At 36.8% G+C, this 22081-nt stretch overlaps 1 protein-coding gene and 1 pseudogene across 2 annotated transcripts in view; both read right to left on the bottom strand.

Moving 5' to 3' along the window:
* LRP2 (LDL receptor related protein 2) overlaps positions 1-22081 on the bottom strand; it is a 182468-nt gene that overhangs the window by 155580 nt on the left and 4807 nt on the right. The gene's annotated exons all lie outside the window — the stretch shown is intronic.
* LOC118614294 lies at positions 20541-20656 on the bottom strand (annotated as a pseudogene).

The following is a 22081-nucleotide window of genomic DNA, read 5'->3' as shown; positions in this document are numbered from 1 at the left end:
GAGACCCAGCATCTTGCACCCTAACCTCAATGTGGTACAAAATGGCAACTTAGTTAGCCACAGCCCAACTCAGACCCAACCAGTAGCATGTAATTATTAAGTGGTTTATAGGTCACAAATATTTCATGCTAGGGACTAAACCTCTCATTCTAGACATGTACTTTCAGAAAGTAGAGATTAGGTCTTTTTTACATATGTTATATATAATATGTTATATATAATTATATATTATAAATATAATATAAATATAATATTGACAATTATATATATAAATAATTTACTCTGAAGCAACAACACTTCTGCATTGGCAAGCAAGTCTGATTCCAACTCCAATCAGGAATGCTGATGCCTATGGTAAGACATTATTTATACAAGCACTGACCTTTATCAATAGTTCATTTGCTAAGAGGTGATTTGAGATGTACACACATGTGTGACTCAACCTTGAATACTTAGCTATGGACATATATGGTCTCTGCCAACAAAACGTTTTCTTAAACTCTTAAGAAATATTGTGCAGCAAGAATGTGAAAATGTTTCCACAAATAAGCTTAAAAGCCCGTTCTTAGGTAATAAGTACTGATAATTAATGACCTAGTAAACTGAGGTCAACATTTTTAATAAAAATCTATCATGTCATTATTATTTTTAAAAAACTGTTTTTGGTGATGCTTTACACAGTTTTTGTATTTTCCCTTCTGGTGAGGCATTACAGCTCATAAAGAATTTTATAAGCAGAAACTCAAAATTCTCCTACTATGAACTAATATATGAAACAGAGAACAGAAGAAGCAGATGAGATTAAGTGACCAAAAGAAGAGGGATATTAAGGTGGCAGTAATTTATTATGATTCTACCATAAACAGAACGTTGTTCCAAACCTTAAGCTCCTAAGAGCAGGAATAAATACCTCTGTAATCTCAGTGCCCAGCACTCAGTATCCTAGTATCCAGATGATCCTCAATAAATGAACCATATATGTGCATTAGAATGTAGAGTGAAGCCAAGATGATTGCCAAGAGATAAAGTCTTGAGATTTTGATGAATTGTGGACTTTTAAAAGGGTCCCCTGCTATCTCAGAGTCACTGTTTCTTCCCATCTAAATTAACAATTCAACAATTCAAAAGTCATCTTCCATGCTGACCTGCATGAGAGGCCGTAAAGACTCTAAGAAGTCAACTCCAAATCCTTGGGGGCCTATTTATATGTTCAGGTCATTTTCTGCTAATTCAATAAAGAATGGGACTGCCCGCCCCCGTTATATAAAACATTAAATTTATATCCAGCATTACTCTGAAGTGGAGAGTGCTCTGTATCCTGCCCCACCCTTTAAAAAGGCTACAAGAGAACATATGATTCAGCAAATTAAAACTAGTAATTTTTATTATAAGCAATTCAATAACATAATTTTGTCATAATTTTAGTTTCCCTACATGGAGTCAAAGGTAAAGCTGATTTTGTTCACTTAGGAATCTATAAAACGGGATATATTACATTTGCAAAGACTTCCACAGTAAAATGACACTAAATTTCTTGTGTCTCCTGTATTATATTGCTTTTAACAGACTGAGCAAAAAGAACTTCAGAACATGTCTCATTAGCAGGTTATTTGTTATTACCAAGAGTCCTTTGCCTCTGATTTGTTCTGCAAGGGCTCAAACAGCATTTATAGGGCTCCAAATCACTTCCAGGCTCTATAAATGTCATCACTTCATGTTATAATGTGATTGTGATGACCTAAAACAACTCAATAATTTGTTGACACAGAATCAACATTATATTGTCACCCACTGATACCCATGTGTAATTAAGTGGTGTTTAGACTTCGTACTTTATATGATGAATTTATAATGTCCCAATATTAAGAGCAGCTTAAATAAAATTACAAGTTCATCTGCAAAGATTGTCAGAAGCAAGAAGAAAAAAAGGTAAAGGGTATTTCCTGAGATATTGCCTAATCTATATTTTAAGTATCATAAATAATGACAGTAAACACCTATTGTTACTATCATAAATATAAATTTTTAACCATGCATTAAAATAGAATGTTAGAATTTTAATGCTGAAAAAAATGGTTTCAGGAATAAACTATACTAGAAAGTACAAACAATAAAATCTCTACTAATGACACACAAAGAATTAAAACCACTGGATGCTAAAATTTTGCCTGCATTACTTTTTTAAAAAAGCAATCATAAGAAAATAAACCGGTATTAAGAATTTGGTCAAAAACAGAGTTTCCAGTAGCTATCTCAATTCTGGATATTGGCTATTTAGAATGACAGTCCTCAGACAGCAAATGAATGAGTGGGTCTTTAGGTATTGTAATAATCAAAACCTTAATTAACTTCACTAAGAAATTCAAACTTTTTGATAAATGTTAAAATAAGTATACTAATGGAAAAAATACTAGACTAAGAGCCAAGAGACACATTGGATTCAACCCTTGCAATAGCACTATCACCAAATCGATCTAAACTCTAAGTTCCATGAGGGCAGTAACTGTTTCTCTTATCCTCCATTGAATCTTCACTCAACACACATTTGTTGTTTACTTGACTTAGCTTGGTGAACTTGGATTTAAACCTTCTAATAAGCATTTTCTTTACTCACAAAATTTCTGACCTGCAAAATCAGGTTCTGGTGAGGATTAAAGAAGTCCCTGTAAACCACTAGCACAGGGCCTGAATTTAGCAGTCCTTCCATGAAGGGGAGTTCCCTCCTAGGCACTCCCGCCCCTCATTCGACTCTAACATTCTAACGGTCTAGGGAATGAAATACTTAGGAATCGATGCCTTAACAAATTAAGACTCATTTATTTTCCTAATGTCTATTTGAGAAAAACCTTCCAAAATCTTATTCGTAGGAGCCACCTTGTTCGCAGAAGGCTCAACATTGAGAACGATGATGGATGGTGGTTGCATTGCATTCTACCCATGAACATAGTATCCATTGGTCCGGTCTGGGGTCAATGGCAAGACTGAAAAACCTAAATTTAGTCCAGGAAACAGAGGTCGAGCTAGAGCCAAAACCAAGCTTATATTTTTGTCTATTTTAAATCACTCTATCTCAGGTGATCCCCTGGATTTTTTAGGTGGAATACTATAAGTATATAATTTCAACACCAAAAAAAAAAAAATGATACATTATTATACTGCATGTTAAATTTGGACATGGCTCTCTTTTCACAGTCATAAAAGGATTCTTATTGCCCTCAGCTCATGCCTTACCATATGGCATAGAACTGGGGACATAAAGAAATTCAGGATTTTAATCAACTGAAACTGAGTTAAAAATCTTTCCATTTAGAAAGTTGAGAAATTTTCCAGGTCTTGCGTTCAAAGGAATGAAATTTTAAATTCTTCCCATAAGTGGTAAGATATACTTTATCCTAGTTTTCTAAACGTTCTCTTATATATATATTTTAAAAAGCTACAAATGCAAACATATTCTTTGAGTAAATCATTTGTGATAACACTTTTATAATACATTCGAAAGAAAACTTTAATATCTAAAGTTATTACCTTCTTTCTGGTTGAATGAGATTGGATTTATGTAAACCTAGACATCCAACTGTTCCAAAAGGAGAAATAAAATATTCCATTACCATGATCCCAGGCCTGGGCTTCCCTGGTAATGAAACAGAGACCTTATCACCCTCCTAAGTATTCTCCACCTCACAGAGTAGATGCTCCAAACTCAGTCCAATCCAACAAACATGTATTGAAGCTCTGTCAGATCATTTATCTGTGTACTCCTAAGGAGGCAGAATAATAACTGTGAAGACACTACTGTAAAGAGAACAAGCCCACAGCAATTTGATTCTCCTAACGCAAGTGAACACAACCATCCCATTTCCTGCGAGAAATGAAGTGAAACCAGTTCTTCCCTATGAAGGGTTATGTATTCACTGTTTATTAAGACCACTCAACACTTCACTAAGTTTTGTGGGTAAAGTTACAAAGAGGGAAAAGCAACTTAAATTTAAAAGGCTCTTCTGATAGTCCAGGAATGAGGCGATTAGAGTCTTATCTACTTAAATGGTCCCACCTCTGCTTCATTTCTCCCATTCTTGTCTAAAAATCCTTTCCTCTCTCTCCCTTGGATCCCCATATTGTGGCTAGAGTTTTTATGGCTCTTGACTCACCCTAAATTACACAATGAATGACCCCTCAAAATCTGCTCCCAAGTGAACTTATTCACAGTGATTAAGTGATTTTTAAAGCCCTTCCATAGGTATTTGCACTTACAGCAGAAAATAGGATGTGCTCAAAGGAATGAATTTATTAGAAAATAGGCATTTTAGGCATCTCTAATGCCCAAATACCTTCCTCACCAGCTTGATGGTGCAGATCTTAGGTGGATTAGAGTATCTTATCAAGGCTCCTGATATAAAACCACATAGGTTGTAGGATGTGTACTAGGCCATCTTTGCTAATGCCAGAAATCTCATCAGCAATGAGATAGCATTTTTCTATATAAGCACAGGCCAGTTAAGAGCTTCCCAGGAGAATTTGGTGACATCTCTGGATCAACGTAATGTGCCTTAGATTAATCTGGGCTGAAGAAAAAGGCCCTAAGGAAATATAGCTAAAGCAATCACTTCAAAGGCCTAGAGAATCAGGTAACAAATGAACATGATTTATTAAAATGCTGTCCTTTTGGTTCTTTTGTAAAGTGAAATCCCTTAATTCTACATTTGTAACTCAAAGGACTTCCACTGGAAACACAAGATTGACAGGTTCCATCTAATGTGTCTGTGTATATGTGCATGTATGTACACACACACACACACACACACGCACAGAGGTCAATGTTATAAAGCTCACCGATCAAGGAAAGGCCTTGATATGCATTCCTAAAGGTACACTTTATGAATGCACATAAATTCTAAGAGTCTATATTTCCCTCTTTCCACTCAGCCCAGAGTGTCTAAAAGCCAACAGACTTTCCATGGAAGGTTAGGGGACAAAGTCTGAAGAACCAAGTGGCTATACATTTGAGAAACACTACTCCAAAATTAGGGGAGAAGGTCAAGTGAGGAATGGAAGACTGCTGCTTAGAAGCCCAATAACTTTCCAGAGGTAAGGCCCTGGAGTCATACAGCCTGGGTTCGAATCCCAGCTCTACCTCTTACTTAACACTGTGGCAGGCATGTTATTTAATTACCATTCCTCTATTTCCTCATCAAAAAATGGAAATAATAAGGGCTCTTACTCATAAGATTAAAATGAAGATAGAATAAGGACTTTGGGCCTGACACATAAGTAGGTGTTCAAAAAATGTGCACTCTTATTACTCTTTGTAGTCAAGTGTTTTCTGATCCTTTAAACTGTATATATTGTCTCCCTTTAAATTTTTCAGATTTTTTCCCTGTTTCATATATATTTGCTTATACTCTAGCACTTCTATATTCATAATCTGCTACCTAGCTTGAATCTTTTTGAATTACCCCAATTAGAACGATAGCCGATTCTCAAAAAAGCTGATTCAAGTTTCATACTATCTTATTGTGACCACTTTTATTTTAAATTATACTCTCTCCTTAAGTAAATATTTCTCATATCCCAGGTTCACAAGAGAAAAACAAACACACACATATATTCAAAATAAAACTGAAATAGAAAAATAGCACTTAATTCACAAAGATAGACAAATTTTCATGCACTTTCAAAAATTCATCACTACTTGGTAAAATAAATTAATTCTACTGTTTATTTCTTTGATTGATAATACCTCTGTTTTTAAGATATTTTTAACAATTACATTTCAGGAGTTTTTAAAATGTTTAGTATTAATTTAAAAATTCATGTTTAACAAAATAGCATTAAATGGTTGCCTAAACACAGATATCTTAATCCAAAGAAGTTGATAGTGACAATATTTATTGAATTACTGAGTTAGACAATATGGAATTACTAAACTCTTATATTAGTTTCTACAATCTAAGAATTCTCCTCACTTCACCCTAAGTCTGAGAATTGTCTCTGACTCGACAACCTTTTGAAAAGGCTAAGCGTGAAGGAAACGTAGACCACATCTCAGAAAAGTCTTGAGCTTTTCAAAATATAAACTGCTAACAGTATCACCACTATAAGAACCATTAAGAAAATGGAATTCTGATGTAAAGAACCCAGAAAACAATATCAAAATCAGGGATTCACAGACATATATATAGTATAAATCTCTACCTTTTAAGGTCTTCATTACATAAGATTAAGAGACCTTAAAGTCTAATTCCAACATTCTTTTGGTGCACACAATATGCCAACAATTTCCTTCCTATCCTTTAGGATCATTAAAAATGATTTATCCTTCATTAGATGGTTCTTTAAATATTTAATGAGAGCTACCATTGTCCCTCTGCTTCTCTCCAAAAGAAACAACTCCATTTTTCCATCATTCTTCCCATAACATGGTTTCCATTTCTCTCATCATCCTTGTTTCTCTCCTCTGAATACATTTCAAATTGTCTGCCTCTCCCAAAAAGTGGCCTTCAAAGCTGAAAAAACACCCAATGCCACTTGACCATCTATGGCCAGAATCATAGCAGCCTATCTCAATATTCATTCCCCCTCCCTTTACAGAAACAGAATCTCATCCATTTTTATTCAGGTGAACAATGTGTTTGGGAAAAAAGGCTACATTTCTCAGACTTCAGCTAAGTGTGGTCATGGGAATAAGTCTTGATCAATAAGATGAAATGCAAGCAGTAATATTGTACAGGATTTCCATAAAGTCTTTTTTAAAAAGAGAAGGCACATCCTTCTTTTTCCTCTTCTATTCTAACTGCCTAGCCTGGAACAAAGATGGTTATGGCTATAACAGCTACTTTGGTCAATGAGGTAAAGTTAAGGATGGAAGCTGCCAGCCGAGAATGGCTGGTAGGAAGGTAGGTTCCTGGTTTCCTGATGACACCATGAAAAGTACCAAACCAGCCTTCTACTGCTGGTTATATAAGAGAGAAACGAATGTTAAGCCAAATTCAAACACTAATCATAGGAAAGTTGATGTGGTTTTATTTATTATCAGACCAGGCTTCAAGAAAAAGAATATTATCAGTCTACGGCTATGCTACCCTGAACAAGCCCTATCCTGTCTGATCTCAGAAGCGAAGCTAAGCTGGGTCACGTCTGGTTAGTACTTGGATGGGAGACCACCTTAGAAAGACTAGGTGGTGTAGGCATAAAAAATAAAAAAAATAATAAGGGATTGTAAGTTGACAAGGTCCTTGTAATATGTGAGGTCAACCAAGGGTTGCCTCATCTAAAAAAAAAATTATCAGAATCATTTTATAATGATAAAAATGAAATTTTTAGGAATATATAACAATCCTAAATGTGTGAGTATAATAAAAGTGCTTCAAAAAATATAAAGCGAAATGCCATTTTCTCAGTAATTGACAGAAGCAGAAAAAAATTGACCTAATTTACAAAGCATTGTAATCAAAACAGTAGAACACATAAAAGTACATGAAAACATTCACCAACACTGGCTGCATGCTGAGTCACAAAACAAGTCTCAATAAATTTCAAAGGACTGAAATTACCTAGACTATATTCTCCGACCACAGGGGCTCCAAAGTATGAAATAAAAATAACATATCTAGAAAATCTCCAATTTGAAAATTAAGTAAGACTATTATTAGTAACCATGAGTCAAAAAAGTAATAAAAAATTAGAAAATATTTCAAACTCTCTGAAACAGCAGTCCAGAGTAGAGCATGGCTATAACCTCCCGTAGGTGATGGAGTTGCTTAACTACAACTCATGTAGTTCTTTTGATTTTCTACTAAACAAAGATTTCTTGAGTTCCAGTTTATGCATGGCTCTGTGCCAGACACAGGATATCAGAGGAGGCAGACATAACTCTAGCATCAGTGGTCCTATTCTAGAGGAAGAGATAAAATACATACATAAATAATTATAATTCATGGTATGATGATAAGTGTTGTGAGAGAGGTTCAGATAACATTCAGTGGAGATCAAGAAAGGCCCTGTGGAAGAAGGTGCATTTATGCTACAATATGTGGGTCTGAAGGGAGGATATGCCTGGCAGAGGAACAAACTGGAGCTGGCACAGAGGTAGGAAAGTGGAAGGCATGTCCAAGAAAGAGCCACATTCTTCATCCAATGTCACTAACACATGCCTACAAATTACAAAGATAGTGTCTGAGGCAGATTCCCTTTTATGTGAAGTGAAAAACAAGTTCACAAGATCATGGCACCCTCTAAAACCACTAAGTGCCTCCATAGAGTCAATTCAACTCACCAGACATTTATAGAGCACCGATTGTTTTACCATAAAATGAGAATTTTCTCTCAATCCATAAAGCTGTTCTAATTTTAAACAAATGTCATCAAGCATTTTTCATATTTTAAAAAACAGTTGGAGGAGATACTTCGCCAATTTCTACTGAACTGGAAGAAATGTTTCCAAGATGTGTATTCTGAAATTTAATAAACTATAAGTACACAATGCAAATGTATTTCTCCTTTTCCTCTTAAATTGATCATTTTATTAAATTGAGTATGTGTTCAGTAAAAGTTATGGAGTCAAGAAAGTGAAGCATGTGGAAATAATAGAGCATTAGACTTAAGTATGCAAGATCCAGAAACAAACCTCCTATCCCGCCTCAGTTTATTCATTTGTAAAATGGGATCAGGAATGATATTTACCACCCTGGACTGTCACGAGCTCTAAACTCTATAAGTTATGGTGACTACATCTGAGACATGTAGTAGGTTTTGAAAAATACCAGCTCTTACTACTAGTATTGTCCCTTCTTGCATCTTGGTTCACTCCCGATCAACCAAGATGGACCCTCAGAGAGACTATTGGCATTGGGGACTAAATAGTCCCTTGTAGTATAAAACTGTTCTATAGCTGGTTTAACATCCCTGTCCTCTGCCCTCCAAATGATAGCAGTGACACTCAAGCATCATGACAACCCCCCCCCTCAAAAAAAATGACCCTACACATTTCTAGATCCCTAAGGGAGCTGTACCAACTAAGAATCAATGAGCTAAATCAAAGAAAATGTCACATGCTATGCCCAGATGGTCAATAAGTTAGAACTCTTTTAGACAAGAGGATTCAAGAAGATACCATCGAATATTTATGAATGTAAATAACAACATGCATATTGAAAAGACATGTCTAATATTGCCATAAATAAAACATCGACTTATAAAACAAATAGTGGAATTATCTAAAAGAGCAACAAATAAAAGCTTTCTCTGCATTCCATGGTGACTCTCCGCTCTGGTCACCTCCGGGTCTACAAGTTCAGTTTGACCCTCAGGATCTGTCACTCAGGTAATTACAGTAATTCTTTAACATATCTGGTTGATCTTCTTTCATTCATTGCAGCAAGCATTATCCTTATAAAATAGGAGCTGATCATTGCACTTCCCAGATATTTCTTGGAAGGCACCAAACTTCTTAGCTTAACATACAAAGTTCTCCACAGTGTAACCAGAGTCCACTCTCCTAATGCCATCTCCTGCTGACACACTCTGCCTCAACACTTAATGCAAATGCCAAATCAATGCAGTCTTCCTTGGCTCTTGGCCCCCTTAGGTCTACATGACTTCATCGCTCCTTTTCCTGCATTCCGAAATCTCTATTATAACATCTCTCACCACATAGTACAATTGTTTATTTACATGTCATGTTCATCTCTGAGTCTCCAGTTCTGAGAGCATCATAGGCTGTCAGTAAACGTTTGTGAAATAAATAAATTAATGATAATATTCACTGTAATTATTAAGCAAATCTAGCTTGATAGTTTCTTACCTGTTAAACTTCTCACTGACTATTCTCTAGTTTCATGAAATAATAAGAAACTGTTACAAGAGGAAAAAAACATCATTGATTATGATTCTTACATGTTTTGCCTAAAACTTCTCACAAAGCCAAGTGTTCATCTTCAAATATATCCTTCCTTCTGGAATTCCTTCTCATTGACCAAAGGACATACCTGAGCTCTACTTAGACTCATGCTTCCATTATTCTTCTCAGAGTTTACAGAGTCATCTTCAGCAAACTCTGCTGAACACAAACTCTACAGGACACATGAAATGGAAACAATGGGTCCATTGAGAAGTTTGAAATATTACAGAGATGTTTAAAAGTTACAGAGAAGTTCACAATTCACTGTAACCTGACATTTTGGATCTGTGCTTTCAAGACCTGAAAAGGGAAGGACCAAATGTTCCTGGAGAAAGGCAGATTACAAGGCCTGTCTTTGAATGTTCGCTCCCTTTTCTGATAGTTTCACCACCTTAAAAAAAAGCTATGTTTCCTCCAACCCCCCTTCAAATTCTATGGATAGAGAATTTGACAAGTGGTTCCTTTAATTCAAAAGACCACAGCATGGTGGCTGCTCTGTTGCATTGACCTAAGCAAGAGCTGGTCAACTATGAATGATTTAGTACCAGATTCCCTGTGGGGCCAAATGTTTGCTGAATGCTCACCAAGTGCCAATGTTCTCAATGTCCTTCAAATATTTCAGGAACCTATGGGGTAGAAATTACTAACACCCATTGTATAGTTCAGGTAACTGAAGTTCAGAGAGGTCAAGTGTCCCAAGGGTACACATCTGGAAAATAATTGAGCTAAAACTCCAAGCTCCAACACCAGGCAGTGCCCCAGCACCAGAGAGGGTTCAGCCACAGGTTAACTATGTCCAAGGTAGACATAGAGAACGAGGATCCAATGGGCAGATGAAAGAGCAATGGAGGCACAGCCAGAGTTTCTAGAATAGCAGAAAGAGCCCAGGGTTTCGCTTGGCAGCCAGAGATTTAAACTTACATCACTGACTTCAGTTCATTCCCACAATTTAGGTACCTTCTATATCTTCAAGGAAACTAAGAATCTTCTCTTTTTAAAATGCAGGACGTGGATCCATAGAGTAGCAGTTAGTACATCTGCTTTACACGCAAAAGGTCCTGTGTTCACACCCCAGTGGAGCCACAGTCCATGGTCTTTGGCCATGCCACCCTGAACAAGCCCGATGTCTGATCTCAGAAGCTAAGCAGGGTTGGGCCTGGTTAGTATGTGGATGGGAAGACCAGATGCTGTAGGCATAAATAATAATAATAAATAAATATAAAATAAATGTGAGTGATTTGAGCATGGAATTTTTGCAAATCTGTAAGTATATACTAATTTTTAAAGTTATTAAAGATGCCTAATATTCCTTCTTGAAGCAATCCTAAACAACCCTATGTCACCCTTCCTATAATGCAAATCCCAAGTGTTCAATGCCTTTCAGAAAATGCAGTGTCAGATTTGAGGGCATGGGAGATAATTTTGTAATGTCCCTGCTCCTACGTTTCATTGGGGACCAGCACATAATAAAATCATGTACGCAGGGAAGAGAATTTTCAATTATAAAGATTCTAAAAACATTTTAGTTGTATATTTTTATGGCATTTTAAAACTGCAATCAAGCTTTACAGACTAATGTAATTAATATACCAACATTTTAATAAATTCCCTCTAAATAGAGCACCCAAAGTATCCATTCAAGTTACCTTCTGGGTAAAAGACAAATTCTGTTTTATTTTATTATGTCCTCTTTTAGTTTTAACTTAGAAAAAAATAAAACATTTTAAAACTTAATAGTAAAAACTTATCCTAGAGTAAGTTTCATTGTTACTCGCTACCCCCATTCTCCCTTAATGTTACCCTGTATGTACTTCCTTATTAAGTTTCATTTCCCTAAATCATTCTTTCAAATTGCACTGAGATGAAAAAGCAAAGGTGTCCTTCAGCCTGATTTTTCCTTTAAACCATAAATTTAAAAGTTACCCTGGTGTGTTCATCTCAATCTGTAGCTAGTTTAAGAGTTCTCTTTTGTTAGAATAAGTTGGCAGGAAAGGAATGAGATGAGGAGAAAAATCTCTAATTTGTCATCAGTAAAATAAATCAGGAAATATCCTTTAATCTTAAGAGCAGAATTTACTGATTTAGTCATTTATTTACAAATTGATGGAAATTGTTAACAAGGAGTTAATTGATTTAAGTCACCTGATTACTACAGTTAATTAACCACACTGACTTAATCTTCTTTGAAAACATCAACTAATCATTTCCCAGGTGTCAAGGGGTAAATCGTTAAATAAAAAATAAACCTCTGTCCTCCTCTTCAAGGGAGATTTCTTGAGTGTGTTTTCTTTGCAGATTCCAATCTAGCAAAAAGCCCAGTTTGGGGAAACATTTTTCTTACACGACCATACTGCAAGAGCTGCCATCATCTTCCAAAGTTTTTTTCCTCTGTTATAGGAAAACCAGCCTTGCAAGCTTACCATCCACGTCGTTTTAAATTACTTCAAAAGTGAGCTCGGAACACTTCTTGAATAAAAATGAACAAACAAAAGGCAATCGAGACTTTCATATGGGAAAGTGAGTTTTCAAAAAAAAAAAAGAACTTGAAACCTACTATTTGTAGCATGTGACTACAAAGGAATAGCATAAGGGAACTTTGGGGAGGTGATTGACCTGTTCTAATCCTGATTGTGGTGGTGGTTACACAAATATAAACAGGTATTAAAATCTTATAGAACTATATACATACACAAAGTCAATTTTAGTCTATATTAATTTTTTTAAAAACATAAAGCACTTCACTCATGCCAATACTCAAAGCCCATTGCTATAAGAATGATAAAATCTTATTCCTCTTTTTACAGATAGAAAAATTAAGGCCAACCACTTGCCCTCCACCTCAAAAGGTATCCTAAGAAAACTAGCACTGTTACGGAAAATCATAAATACATCTTATGTGTCTCATGTTGATCCAGTTCTCAATTAGTATATCCACTGCTTCTCTGCAAGAAAAATGCAGCCAATTGTCTTTGATCTACTAATGTACCCATAGTGCAAGAAGGCTGTAGAGGGAACCAAAGTCCCAGGTCACTGTGACAAATCAAGCTTAGACCTCCTAAAGGGAAAAAGTGCTAGGACCTTATAATGCCATTTTTCTTCACTTCACTTTCTCACTCCTTCAGTCAGCAAAATGCTCGAAAAATAAATCTGGATTACAGTGGGATTTTGTTGCACATACTCACAATCAACAACAACTATTAAAGATCTCTTTGATTTCCCTTACAGAGAAGTGAAAGTGTTAAATACAATATGCATCCTTCTTAGCTAAAGTCCCATGTTTTCTCTTGTCTGCATTGCTGGGTTTAATTATTTACAATAAGAAGCATCTAACTTTTGCTGTCTTCCAGTTAGTACTTTCAATCTTTAAACCATGCATTTTGTTTTTCCCTAGAATCTCAGCTTCCAATGATTACTTAGCAAATTCTTTCAACACCTCACTGCACCAAAGATTAAGGAAGAAGTAAATTTTATGTCAGAAGTGAACTGGAAAAAAAAAATTCAGAGTTTTGGTACCTAAAAATTAACTATTTATCAATTGACTTGTGAAATGTACGTGTTTATTCATTTGCAAAATTTTTTATTGCCTACTAAGAAAGAAAATAGGATCTCCTATCAATAGTCACCATTATGGTCTAGAAAAATTCTCATTTCCATGTACATTAAATCCAAAGCCCCCTGTCAATCTTACCTGGCACTAATAAATCCCTAAGGAATGATCAATAGAGTTTTGCAACTTTATTGTTTTAGGGTCAACCTCTCCTTTTGTTGTAACAATCCTTCAGCTGAGCTAACTAGAGGGAGGAGAGCTAGACTGGAAGTTAATAAGTTCTACCTTTGAGGTTCATTGACAGATTGACAATGGCAACTCTCCATAAAGCCATCCTAAGAAGAAACACAAGCAATACTAACTGTTTTCCCCCAGAAAAAGTTGATTTTGGCAAAACAATTAAAAAGATGAAGTTGATTCCCTTTCAAGACTACCTCTCACCTTCTGGTATCGTCTTCTCTTCTTTCATTCCCCATCAAAACATACCAGCTTTGGGTCTCTTTCTCTCTGAACCTTACTGTGACAAACATTTATTATGCATTTCTATCTCAACTAACTGCTTCACCCTACAGGGGTAAACATTTCTGCACTTTAACCATAGTAACAGGGAGAAACAATGTTTTATTTCAAAAGAACTGGCCCTAATGATGACAGAGCAGACATCTTTGGCCAGAGTAAAAGATGTTTTAGGTTCAAGAGACCTTTCAGGACATCCAATCCACAGGCAAATGCCATCCCTACCTCTATAAGAGCAGCCTCCTCAGAGGTAAAGAGACTCAGTTCTCACTTGGTTGTTGATTACTTTCTTCTGAAGCTTTGAATATGAGAACGTAATAGAAATTTTTCCATCTATATTATTAAACAATAATTTCTAAAAATCACTGTCATTCCTAATGGGAAGTTAGAATAGAACTCTCTTCATGCCTAAGGGTCTTTTGAACTTAAAGATATGTAATTATAGAGAAAAGAACATTCCCGGGTAACAGAATGGTAGTATATGAGAAAACCAGCAGAATGGGTCAGTACCTAAAAAGTATGGAAGCAAAACTAGGTGAAAGTAGAAATGTACTCTCCTAATAGTAAGCTATTTTGGACAGGCCTATGTTGCAGGAATCTCTCTATCCTTTGTTGTACCTAGTTATGTTATGTCTGAAATATGATAAGGTTTCAATCAACATGTGTTGAATAAATAAACTGCCAAAGGTAGCACAAAAATGTCCAAGAGCTGGGTTGCAAAGGTACCAACCACTAAAATGAGGTTGCATTATCATAACATGAGCTTTATTTATAATGAGGCTTTGTTTGGTTGCATAGAGAAGCACTGTCTTCAACTTGCTTCTACTTATCCAGTGATAACATGGAAGAGAATATGGGCTCTGGGTTCAAATCTCGATTCCACCACTTAGAAACTAGAAGGCTTTGGGCAAATTACCTCACCTGTCTTTGCCTTGGTCCTTTATCCATAAAATTTGGACTGTTAATGAAGAAGCAGGTAAACCGATACCTGAAAACACTTGGGACAGTGTCAGACACATAAAAAACACTCCCAAAAATATACGCAGAACCATCCTAGCTCATTCCCCCAACTGCTTTACCCATACATGCATGTAACTGAGTCATTCCTCTGTCTCTAACCTATTTGGTCATGTTTGAAATGAAGTCCTCAAAAGAATGGGGTCTGAAGTGAGAAAGACTTTGCCCAGGGGACAAACACCCATGGGTATTTTTCAGCAGTTTGGGGCCTTCTTTGATTGGGCCCATTTTTTCTTCATTCATCAGGAACAAGATCTATGTACATCCTGACTAGGCTTGTAACATTCCACCACAACCCATACCACCTCTGAGTAGGGAAACTACTGCCCTCTTCAGAGAGGGCCTTTTGTCTGATCGAGGCTGTTTTCACTATGCTGTTGTCTCGGACAGCTTTCTTTTGTGTACTATTGAAACACAGAATGATGGTCCACTAACATAACGTCTAAAACTTTGACTTATTTTTTTTTAAACTACTATATTGAATCTGTCTCAAAAATAGCAGAGTGCCTCGTTCTGTATGTACAGGGGATTCTCACAGAGTAACCAAGTGTCTGGGATGGAAGTGAAGAAGACTGATGTGAAATCAGCTACTCTCACACAGTAGAGATCAGCAGTAGTTGGGGGACAGACAGCAAAGCAGAGGAAAGGGGAGTGGCAAATGCAGAGAAACAGTGTTGCTAAGCCACTTATTTTGATAGACACAGTCATTTTCTTTTTGGGACTTGACGGGGCTTCCAGGAGCCTAGGGGAATTAAGGGCTGGCAATACCAGGGACACGGTGATGAACTGAGGATGCCAGTTCTTAGCTTCAGCATCCCTAGTGGCATCTATCTATCATTCCATTTATATTTATTTGTTTAGTCCTATTCTGGATACTAGGGATAAAGCAATAAATAAAAGATAAAAATTCCAGCTGTGGTGGAATTTACATCTTAGGGATGGAAAGACAAAAGTAAATAAACAAAGTATAAAGTACAATGTAGAAAGTAAATCAGGAAAGAATCAGAGAAAGCCACACTGAGGAGGTGACCTATGAGCTGTAGGAAGTAAGAATTTGAGAACAGGCAAGTACAAAGGCCTTAAAGGTACATCCTATGTTGGGGGAAAAAGCAAGGATATCACTATGCCTAGAGCAGTGTGAATGGAAGAAGGGAGAAGATAAGGTTAGGGGGGGTGATATGGAGGCCAGTTGGTTAGGGTCCTGTAGATACTGTAAGGACTTGGACTTTGACTCTTCAAGAGATGTAAAAGAATAGAGGACCCACTCAGAGTCCCCCTCAAAGACTTTCTACATGCCCTCCGCTCCTCTGGGGTCCACCTCATTTGTAGAAAGGCACCTTCACAAGATCATGACCATAACCAGAATAGACCACACCTAGTAACTAAGGAAGGCCACTGCAGCCTAACACAGAACATTCTCATAGTCAACTCTTACTCCATAGACCCCCCACTAGGTTGACTGAGGCCCTGTCATAGTTCACCTTCCCCCGCCCATCTCTGCTTTTTCCCTTTCCTTCACAAACATTAATCTTAATTAACACCTTGCACTCCAAATTCCATCTCAGTGTCTATTTCTGGACAACACACCTGTGTGTGACAGAAACCAATTAAGTTTCTGAGCAGAGGAGTGACATGATCTAACGGATGTTCTAAAAGGATGGCAAGAGTAGACAGAAAAGGGACAGGGGGAAGCAGGTGATAAATAAGGAAGCTACTGCAATAATCCAGGTAAAAGGTAAAGGTGGCTTAGACCAGTGTGGTAGAAGTAAAGATAGTAAAAAGTGACTGGACTCTAGACATATTTTGAAGATTGAAATGATGGGATTTTCTGATGGATTTAGATGTGAGATATAAAAGAAAAAGAGGAGTCAAAGCAGAGTCAAAGATTTGGGATCTGAGCAAGGATAAAGCAGCCATTTACTACAGTGAGAAGTCTATATGGGCAGCAGGTTTGGGCCATTAGTGGAGATCAGGAGATCAGTTTTGGACATAAGTCTAAGATGACTATGCGATAGTCAGGTGGATCTGTTAAACACACAATTGAATCTATAGGTCTGAAGTTTAGGATAGTGGTCTGAATTAGATTCACAAATTTAGAAGTTGTCAATATATAGATGGTATTCAAAGCCATGAAGACAGTATGAGGCCACCAAAGAAGGAGTAGAGGTAGAGATGAAAAGTAGTCAGGGAGATGGACAGGAACAAGCATGAGATGCCAAGGAAATACTGAAGAGAAGCCAGAAAGGAAGGAAACCAGGAAAAAGTGGTTTCTAAGAAGCCAAAATAAGTGTTTCCTGGAAGGCAGGATACTCTGTGTCCAATGCTGTTGAACAGTTAAATAAGTCAAGAGCTGAGAATGAATCAGTGGATTTAACAATATGGAGGTCATCAGTGATCTGGGCAAAAGAAATATCTGTTGGGGCTGGAGAGCAGGGAGTAGTCTTAATTAGCATGAATTGAGAAAAATTGGAGAGAAATCACAGTGGATATAGACAAATATTCCAAAGAATTTTATTTTGGAGATGAGCAAAGAAAATAAGGTAATAGCCAAAAGGGAAAGTGGAGAAAGGAGAGGATTTTATAAGACAGGAGACAATTGATATATGGCTGAGTTGTGGGTATTTGTAGAGAGTTCTCTTCTAATTCCTTCTATTTTCACATTTATAAGAAACAACATCATCTAAACAGGTGATATTGGAGGTTTGAGGAAAGAGAAGATAGAAGGAAGTAGGAAAGTGAGTGGCCTAGCCGGGCCGCAGGTCCTAAAGTCGAGGTGAATTTAAAGTGAGACAAGTCAACATAGTCTTATGTTTTTCTCCTGCCACGTTAGCTATGCAGCAATGCAGATGTGGAGAATAAGATTCAACCAGGACTGGGATTTTGCACAGGGCAACAGATCAAGATAAAGAGCCAGACTGTTGAGGGCATAGGCAAGGAAGTAATGTTACTGATGGGCCATAAAATATAAACTGAGAAAGTAAATAAATGAGAGATTCGAAGGACAGTGACGAGGTGGTAGTATTAACAGACTATAAGTCCTCGTGGAGTCAACAAAGAGTTGGGTTTAGGATAAAAAGAAAATGAGGTATTAGTTTTTCCAATACTCCATCCCAACCATGGAATAGAGAGCTGCTTTAGAAGCCAGTGGGCTCTATCAGGGATGCTCTGAGATGAATTCCTAACTTGGAAGGGAAAGGAAGAGTAGACCAAAAGTCATTCAGCTCAAAGAATCTAACGTTCTTAGATGGAAAGAAAGGCTTTCAGATTTAAGAGTACTCAGGGAAAAAGCAAGAAATACAATTAAGGGCAAACAGTGGCTAAAGGAAGAGATTATTACGGTCAGAAAAAGAGATGTCCAGTGATGGGAGCAGTATTTCATATCACCCTTAAATGTAAAAGAGTTGTTTTCCTTGTTATTGTAACTACCTTGTAATTGCTGCATCCACAAGAAAACATAAATTTAACATAGTATGCTTCACTACCACTGGAAAGGATTTGCCGTCGCAAGTTAGTTCATCTCTGAGTTTCAGTTTACAAAATTAAAAAATGAGAAGTAACTTATATCAGTTGTTCCCAAACTGTCTGACCCTCAGAATCACCTGGAAACTCCTGATTTATTCCCATACTCCTGATTTATAAGTGTAGGTTTTGGCCTAAGACTCTATAAACTTTTTAAAGCTTCCTAGGTGCTTTCGATGATATGCCAAGTTTGAGGAGCTAGCCGACTTCTGTCTAGGGTCCTTAGCAATTGTAAGATTCTATAAGTTGTGATGAAAGAATGTTTTTGAGAACATAACTGAAATCATCTCAAAGTTGAATTGCCCCTAGGTCAAGAAAACACGTAGCCCCACTTGCGCTGGTGGCTATAATATAACAATATGGGAAGCCAGACTGAAAACAAAGCTGAAATCTAGAGGGGAATAGATTCAAGAAAAACACAAAGAAAGAGAACTGGAGCCCTGATTGTACCTCACCTGAACCCCTCTCTGCCTCACAAGTTTTTACTTACATGAGGCAATAAATACCCTATATTGTTTAAGCCAGTTTGCATTGGGTTTTCTATTTCCTGTTCCTTAAAATGAAAAGTATCCTCCACACCCTTCCCCACAACAAAATTAAACCAGTGTGGAAGTACACGTAGGATTTTCTCCTTTTCAATAATATTAAATTGTAGGTAAGATTGACATATTTCACATAAAATATTTTCATTTTTAAATTTAACTTTAAAGATTTCCCTGTAAAATAAATAACCTTTGATTTTTTTAGCCTTTACTCAGAAAAGCTTCTTTCTCCTTGTTAAAGAGACTAAAAACCAGAGAATTTGGCCCAAAATGACAAGCAAATCTCTCACACTGTAAGTCAGGATGTTTTTATATGAGAATCCATGAAAGTCTAGCATAACAGAATTCAGAATTGTAGCTTATGTCCTTCATTTTCAGGTTTCCTCAACACCTGTTGAACCCTCAAAAGTAGATACGCTATGTAATGTGAATCAGTAGATGAGTGAATAAAAGCTTATTTACAAAGTTACTAAGAATCTTCATGTGTTATTGGCTGATGGTACATAAATTTAAAGGGGAGACCACTGGTATTGCTTACAAACTTGGATCTCAAGATCTGGACAATAAACAAGCCATTGTATCCATGGAAACAGTGGCTTAACTTTTCAATGAACAGAATGGTAATTACATTTCCTCCTTTCATTCATTTCTCACTGTTTCCAATAACCATGAGGGTCAGGCATGACCTGAGGGTTAATGACCAAAAGCCTAAAGATTTCGACATGAAACTTCTTCACATTGTCTAACCTGTCATTTTCTCAGAGAGACTTATATTTTCTTGCATTACGCTTTGACACTGCCCTAAGTCAGAAGTATCATAATATAAAAGTTAACCATCTCACTTTTGAAATAATATTTCTAGTTTGTCAGCATATGCTATTAGAAATAAGATTTAAATTAAAGAAAAGCAAAATAAGAATCAACATAGAGCACATATGTTTGGTATTTCTGAATTAATCTAGTGATGTGTGAAAGACACCTGTTCCACCATATATGGAAGAAGTCCCTAAGGAAATGCTAGGGACTTTTGGATTTGCACCAAGACGTATTCTGTCTCCATAGAAGCATCTTAATATGCCTCCAAACCCTTCTCTTCTTTCTCTCTATCCCATTCTCATAGCTGTGGTCTAGTGCCTGGAAAAGGGACAAAGTATCAGGAATATAAACAAGGGAGTGGAGTAAGGTAGAAAAGAGCAAGGGCCTAAGATTCACTGAAAAATGATATTACACAATGAACTCAAGAGCTTCTGTACTCATCTCTCAGCTCATTTTCCAGAACTTTCCTGTCTATCACGAAGGTCTCCAAATAAGAATCCTTTATGCTACAAATAAAACTTCTATAATTTCTTGTTCTCTCTGTTCTCCTTATAAACTCAAAGTTGCATCCTGATTACATGAACATAGAGCATCATGTTTTTTGCCCTTATGTTTCCAATACTTTTCCCCCTTCATTTCATTGAGTTATCCCGGGACAGCTTATTCTTTTTTTTTTTTTTTTTTTTAATGCATATAGCACCTGGTGTTCCTAGGTGGTCTCCCATCCAAGTACTAACCAGGCTCAACGCTGCTTAGCTTCCGAGATCAGACATCGGGCTTGTTCAAGGTGGCATGGCCGTACACCATGGACCGTGGCTCCAATGGGGCATGAACCCAGGACCCTCTGTGTGTAAAGCAGAGGTGCTAACTGCTACAATATGGAACTATGTCCAAGGACTGCCTACTTTTGAGAAATTTCAATAGACTTTTGAAGTCCGGCTTCATATATAAGATGAAAATAGCAAAAATATCATCAGTTGATTTTCCCTGATAAGGTGTTCTAGACATCTGTTGTTTTGTAAAACAACATGTATTCACCATTCTCCTGGTGGCTTTACCCCAGTTTCCCTTTGGAGTCCATCCTTAGCCTATGACTTCAGGGACCAAGCAGGGGACCCAAGCCTAAGCCATGGGCACATTTCATGCCCCAGGACAGAGCGATTTGTTCTCCAATGAGCTTATGACCTAACAGAGCCAGCTAAGACATAACCGAGACTATTGCTGAGAACAATTAAGACAAAAACTCTTATCCATTCCCAGTAGACATGAGATGAAAGGATGTGGCTCCAGGAGTCACAGACAACCATCTTATAACAACAGAGAACATGTTTGAGAACAGAATCATCTCAGAGCCAGGAGACAGAGAGAGAAACCAGATTAGCAAGACACAGACTGAGACCCTGTTTTATAATAGATTGAGCCGAATGAAATTGCCAATATTTGACTATTTATAACGTAGAAACACAGCAATCCCATAAGGTTCAATCTAATACTTGTATCTTTACAATTATGCATTTCAACAAAATTCTTTGGCCTCAGTCAGTTTAACTTAGGTTTCTTTCATTTATAACATAAGAGTCCAGACTCAAACGTAAAGTTGTTGTAGCCAATAAGACATTATGTCAACATACACAAGTGCATCAAAGGACTACTTGTAAAAATAAATACACATACACTAAGATACTATAATATCTTCTTCTCCAGTTTAGAAAACATTAAATTTTTGAAGAGGGTAATAGTGATAAATAGGAATATATATGAGATCACAGTCTGAAAAACTTTTCACACTCATTGTCTCACTTAATCAGCATAACTACCCTATAAGATAGATATGTACACATTTTACAGAGAAGAAAACTGATCCAGAACAGTTGTGTATGTTGTCCTGAATTTCCCAGGTAATAAATGGCAGAGTCAGAATTCAAACCCAGATCTTCTAAACCCAAAATATCACTCTTCCCGTTTCATCTTACAATGCTGAGATTGTTGAGAAATTGCTTAGGAAACATTTGCACAGACCTCTGTGGAACACATGAAGCATAAAAAAAAAAAAAAAACTCTCTGACATTTCAAAACAACTACCAGTCTGATCATTTTAAAGCAGCAGCCCCAAACTGAGGCTGAAACATGTCGAATCTTTCTAATGATGGTGAGATCCTGACCAGGGTTATTAGAAATTAGTGAATGACCACCTAAGAATCTTAAATGCAAAGTTGCAGCCCAATATAA

Source organism: Rousettus aegyptiacus, unplaced genomic scaffold (genome assembly GCF_014176215.1).
Source record: "Rousettus aegyptiacus isolate mRouAeg1 unplaced genomic scaffold, mRouAeg1.p scaffold_m13_p_2, whole genome shotgun sequence".
In the NCBI taxonomy this organism is placed as follows: domain Eukaryota; kingdom Metazoa; phylum Chordata; class Mammalia; order Chiroptera; family Pteropodidae; genus Rousettus; species Rousettus aegyptiacus.
This window is presented reverse-complemented; position numbering and strand designations above follow the sequence as displayed.